This window comes from Anabrus simplex, chromosome 5 (assembly GCF_040414725.1).
Source record: "Anabrus simplex isolate iqAnaSimp1 chromosome 5, ASM4041472v1, whole genome shotgun sequence".
Lineage (NCBI taxonomy): Eukaryota > Metazoa > Arthropoda > Insecta > Orthoptera > Tettigoniidae > Anabrus > Anabrus simplex.
Window position 1 is genome coordinate 314,037,435 of NC_090269.1, and position 6,370 is coordinate 314,043,804.

At 42.0% G+C, this 6,370-nt stretch overlaps 1 non-coding gene across 1 annotated transcript; it reads right to left on the bottom strand.

Moving 5' to 3' along the window:
• Positions 1–5,874: 5,874 nt before the first annotated feature.
• Positions 5,875–5,993, bottom strand: LOC136875131 (5S ribosomal RNA). Its single transcript, XR_010860382.2, has one exon. It is a non-coding gene; the product is annotated as a 5S ribosomal RNA (ribosomal RNA).
• Between the last annotated feature and the right edge of the window lie 377 nt (positions 5,994–6,370).

Here is a 6,370-nt window from a genome sequence, read left to right on the forward strand (position 1 = left end):
TTCCGTGGTTTCCCATTTTCACACCAGGCAAATGCTGGGGCTGTACCTTAATTAATGCCACGGCCACTTCCTTCCAACTCCTAGGCCTTGCCTATCCCATCGTCGCCATAAGACCTATCTGTGTCGGTGCGACGTAAAGCCCCTAGCAAAAAAAATAAATAAATGTGAAAGAAAGGAAGAGATTAAAATTAGGACTGTTAGGCAGTACCATATGGCTGATAAAACAGGCATGAGGGAGTTTTTAATAAGCAACTATGATCGGTGGAAAACAGTAAATAAAAATGTAAACAGACTCTGGGATGGGTTTAAAGCAATTGTTGAGGAATGTGAAAATAGGTTTGTACCTTTAAAGGTGGAAAGGAATGGTAAAGATCCACTATATTATAAGAGGAAAGTAAAGGGACTAAGAAGGAGTTGAAGGTTGGAAAGAAATAGAGTTAGAAATGGCTGTGGAAGTAAGGAGAAATTGAAGGAACTTACTAGGAAATTGAATCTAGCAAAGAAGTCAGCTACGGATAACATGATGGCAAGCATAATTGGTGGCCACACTAATTTTAGTGAAAAATGGAAGAGTATGTATAGGTACTTTAAGGCAGAAACAGGTTCCAAGAAGGACATTCCAGGAATAATTAATGAACAAGGGAAGTGTGTATACGAGGATCTTCAAAAGGGAGACGTATTCAGTCAGCAGTATGTAAAGATTGTTGGTTACAAGGATAATGTCCAGATAGAGGAGGTGACTAATACTAAAGAAGTATTAAAATTTACCTATCACGGCAATGACATTTACAGTAAGATACAAAGTTGAAAACTAGAAAAGCTGCTGGAATTGATAAGGTTTCGGAGGATATAATAAAGACAATGGGTTGGGATATAGTACCATATCTGAAGTATTTGTTTGATTTTTGTTTGCATGAAGGAACTTTACCAAATGAATGGAGAGTTGCTATAGTAGCCCCTGTATTAAAGGAAAGGGTGATAGGCATAAAGCTGAAAATTACAGGCCAGTCTGTTTGACATGCATTGTATGTAAGCTTTGGGGAAACATTCCTTCTGATTATATAAGACATGTTTGCAAAATTAATAATTGGTTTGACGGAAGGCAGTTTGGGTTTAGGAAAGGTTATTCCACTGAAGCCCAACTTGTAGGATTCCAGCAAGATATAGCAGATATCCTGGATTCAGGAGGTCAGTTGGACTGTATTGCGATTAACTTATCTAAGGCATTTGATAGGGTAGATCATGGGAAACTACTGGCCAAAATGAGTGCAATTGGACTTGACAAAAGAGTGACTGAATGGGTGGCTCTGTTTCTAGAAAATATAACTCAGAGAATTAGAGTAGGTGAAGCTTTATCTGTCCCTGTAAAAATTAAGAGGGGAATCTCTCAAGGCAGTATTATTGGACCTTTATGTTTTCTTATATATATCAATGATATGTGTAAAGAAGTGGAATCAGAGATAAGGCTTTTCGCAGATGATGTTATTCTATACAGAGTAATAAATAAGTTACAAGATTGTGAGCAACTGCAAAATGACCTCGATAATGTTGTGAGATGGACAGTAGGCAATGGTATGATGATAAATGGGGATAAAAGTCAGGTTGTGAGTTTCACAAATAGGAAAAATCCTCTCAGTTTTAATTACTGCGTTGATGGGGTGAAAGTTCCCCTTGGGGATCATTGTAAGTACCTAGGTGTTAATATAAGGAGAGATCTTCATTGGGGTAATCACATAAATATGATTGTAAATAAAGGGTACATCTCTGCACATGGTTATGAGAGTATTTAGGGGTTGTAGTAAGGATGTAAAGGAGAGAGCATATTTGTCTCTGGTGAGACCTCAACTTGAGTATGGTTCCAGTGTATGGGACCCTTACCAGGATTACTTGATTCAGGAACTGGAAAAAATCCAAAGAAAAGCAGCTCGATTTGTTCTGGACGATTTCCGACAAAAGAGTAGCGTTACAAAAATGTTGCAAAGTTTGGGCTGGGAAGACTTGGGAGAGAGGAGACGAGCTGCTCGACTAAGTGGTATGTAATACCAATATAAATGGTCCGTTAATGGACATTATAAATTTTCACCTAACTCATTCTTGGTTGCCAGCGTTTCGCCCTCGTGTGCTAGGGTGGGCTCATCAGTTGGTACCTAGCACACCTACCAATACGCCGGCTAGTGCAATCCGTGGAGGCCACTGCGTAGGCTAACTGGAGCCACTGGCAGTGCCAATGCACTAAGAGACTTTGTCTCATTATCAAAAATTGATGCCTGCTTGGCCATCAGATGACATAGATGTTGATTCCCACAGGGAATCTGAAATATTTGTCCTGAATGAGTAAATTTATAATACCAATATAAATGGTCCGTTATTGGACATTATAAATTTTCCAGCTAACTCATTCTTGGTTGCCAGCGTTTCGCCCTCGTGTAGTAGGGTGGGCTTATCAGTTGGTACCTAGCACACCTACCAATACGCCGGCTAGTGCATACCGTGGAGGCCACTGCGTAGGCTAACTGGAGCCACCGACAGTGCCAATGCACTAAGAGACTTTGTCTCATTATCAAAAATTGATGCCTGCTTGGCCATCAGATGACATAGATGTTGATTCCCACAGGGAATCTGAAATATTTGTCCTGAATGAGTAAATTTATAATACCAATATAAATGGTCCGTTATTCCGAGCTGTCAGTGGAGAGATGGCGTGGGAGGACATCAGTAGACGAATAAGTTTGGATGGTGTCTTTAAAAGTAGGAAAGATCACAATATGAAGATAAAGTTGGAATTCAAGAGGACAAATTGGGGCAAATATTCGTTTCTAGGAAGGGGAGTTAGGGATTGGAATAACTTACCAAGGGAGATGTTCAATAAATTTCCAGTTTCTTTGCAATCATTTAAGAAAAGGCTAGGAATACAACAGATAGGGAATCTGCCACCTGGGCGACTGGCCTAAATGCAGATCAGTAGTGATTGATTGATTGATTGATTGATTGATTGATTGATTGATTGATTGATTGATTGATTGATTGATTGATTGATTGATTGATTGATTGAGCACTCTAGAATTTAAAGAGAATGTATTTTGTAACATATTTTTCTAGAAGCCTGGCCAGGCACATATATAAGGAGGTGGTCTTCATGGTAGAGACGAGTTATCACTTATTTGGGGTTATGGTTTAACAGGAGTATACTTGTGACCTCGTGTTGTGTTTAGGCAGACGTGTTTGTAGACAGTCAGCAGTCATCTGTTTCAAAGTTGTAATCTCCATGTGCTCCGTGATAGGCAGTTGTTAAAATGGTGGTTTGTTGATTTCCATAGTATTGTTTTGTTTGTGATAGCAGTTAATTAGGTTATATGCGCGATTAATGTGAAAATGTTCTAAATAAATAAGTGTACCAACTGACAGTATTTTGTGTGCGTCTTTGTGGATAACTTCAACTGGCGACCGTGACAGGATGTAAGAATTTACGAGTGAATACGAGTGTAGTGCAAAATAGATCAAAATGCAAGTGATAGAAATTATGTTAGTGAAACAGTTCAAAGACAAACTCACCAAGAGAATTCTCCTGATGAATGGGAAGAAGAAATCGCTGCTGACGTGGTTACGGGAAGATCTTATTGAAAAAGGAGAAGATCCCAAAAAGTTTTTCATCGAAGTCAATGAAGATTCAGAGACAGAAGAAGGGGTAAATATAACCGAAATATGTTCTCACCTATTGACCATGATGCAGGCACTCAATGACAAAATCTCAGATGTTGATTCATGAGTTAATTCCACCTTAACGGAAAAAAATTACAAACTTTCAGACCAAATTTAGAAAGTAAATGACAAACTTTCAGACAAAATTTCTCAAGCTAATACAGTTTAAACTGGACAAATAGCACAAGTGTACACACAAGTTTACAATATAGAACAGGGCCTAGAATAAAAAATTTCAACCGTAAATGACAAAATTTCATCGCAAATTAGTGATGTCCCCAGTCGATAAACACAGGAGATATGACATCAGGTCAAAACTGGGACAGCTTGAACAGAGCGATAGTAGGGTAAGCCAGCTGGAAGGGGATATCTTGAACCTCAAGGAGGAAGTGGAAATCCAGGTTTGTGGTATAAAGCAACAGGTTGAGGGGATAATTTCTACTGTTAAGGGAAATTTTGAAAGCCGTATCTCTGCTGTCGAGGGAAAGTTTGGGAGTCATATTTCTGCTGTTGAAGGAAGGTTAGAAAATCGATTTTCGACCATCAAGGAAGATGTGCAGAATATAAGGGAAAGCATCTTTCACGCAGTAGAAGATAGATTAACTCAAACAGGATGTATCATCAACCCTCTAACCCCTCCAAACCTAACCAGGAATACAGGACACCTAGACCCGAAGGTGATTATAGAGAGCCTTCCAGAATTCCACAGGTGACTGGAAGAGAACCCAACTAGCTTCATCGAGGGATCGGTCAGTCTATTAGGAAGGACTAATCTACCAGAGGACATCTTCATGCAACTCATCACACCACAATTGAAGGGGCAAGCCGCTACTTGGTCCAATAACTTGAAGGGTTTAAATTTATACTGGATGGACTTCAGGAGAGAGTTCCTTGCTGGGTTTAATTCCGAAGGGGTGAAGAGCTCCGTGAAAAAGGAGCTACTGACTGAGGTACAACCCACTGGCATGAGAGCTATCACCTTCGTCCTACAGAAGTACCAGCTCTTCAAGCGTTTGCACCCGGAAGGAAGTGAGAATGAGATCTTACCAGACATCACAGAGCTGCTCCACAATAAGATTCGACCCCTAGTGAAAGTATTACAACCAAGATCCTTTGATGATCTACATAGAATCATCACCCAGTTGGACGAGGAACAGAAGAGCTAAGGCTGCGGAAGAGACCAGCGCAGTTAGGAAGTGCTACCAATGTGGAAGAACGGGACACCTGAAGAACAAGTACCCAACCTTGACGTCGGAGAAACCAGGTCGGGCCCATCCTGGATTGAGAGGGGGAATGGGACTGGGAACAAGAATGCGCCTCAAGAACTGACAGACAAGCAACCCTGGCGATGTAGGAGAGGGATTGGTCAGATTGTGAATATCATATGCCAACCCCGCCCAGCTATCATCTATTGTCAATGAGCATTTTTCAGCCATACTCGACAGCCAGGCAAGCCATTCATTTGTCAATGGGGCTGTTGCCAGATTACTACCACCTGCAAAGTTTCACCATCTCAGAATGGTAGTGGGAGCAGCGGACGGTGTAACCTATTTCATCCAAGGACAGACTAACCTAACCACTAAATGCATGGGCATGCCTATTGTAATTGAAGTTGCAGTGATTCAGAACCTGATACCTGATATCATATTAGGTCATGACTTTCTGGTGGAATACAAGGTGATCCTAGACTATGCAGCTCGTGAAGTCTTTTTGGGAAAAGACAGACGTCTGAGGATCGCCTGGCACGATGGAAATCTCCAGAATTGCAAGGATACGGAAGTAGACATAGACGTGGGAAATATCCAGTTAACGCATCTTCGACCAAGTGAAGAAGAGGAGCTGAGACATACCTTAAAGGCCAAACCAAACCAAACCCCATGACACTACAGCCCTTGAAAGGCCTTGGCCTACCAAGCGACCGCTGCTCAGCCCGAAGGCCTGCAGATTACGAAGTGTCGTGTAGTCAGCACGACGAATCCTCTCGGCTTCCTAGACCGGGGCCGCTACCTCACCGTCAGATAGCTCCTCAATTCTAATCACGTAGGCTGAGTGGACCTCGAACCAGCCCTCAGATCCAGGTAAAAATCCCTGACCTGGCCGGGAATCGAACCCGGGGCCTCCAGGTAAGAGGCAGGCACGCTACCCCTACACCATGGGGCCGGCAAAAGGGAATTGAGCCAACGGCATGTGGTGTTCCCAAGTGGTCACCCATCCAAGTACTGACCACGCCCAGTGTTGCTTAACTGTGGTGATCGGACGAGAACCGGTGTATTCAACATGGTATGGCCGTTATACCTTAAAGGACTTTCCAGAAGTCATCACCAATAAAATAGGATGGACTACCACTGTAACGCACACCATTGATTGCAGCACCCCCTCACCCATCAAGCAACGTACATATCCAATCAACCCGGATAAGTGCAACTTCGTTGTCCAGAAGATTCAAGAGATGGATACTCTGGATACTGGCAAGTTGAGGTCGAGAAAAGTTCTGGACCACTGATCGCCTTCATGACATCAAGAGGATTGTACCAGTTTGCAGTAACGCCTTTTGGATTGAAGAATGCTCCTTCCACCTTCATAAGGTATTATCAGGATATGTTGGTAATTTTTGCCAAGTGTATCTCAACGACATTTGAATTCACAGCAAGAATTTTCAAGAACACCTTGT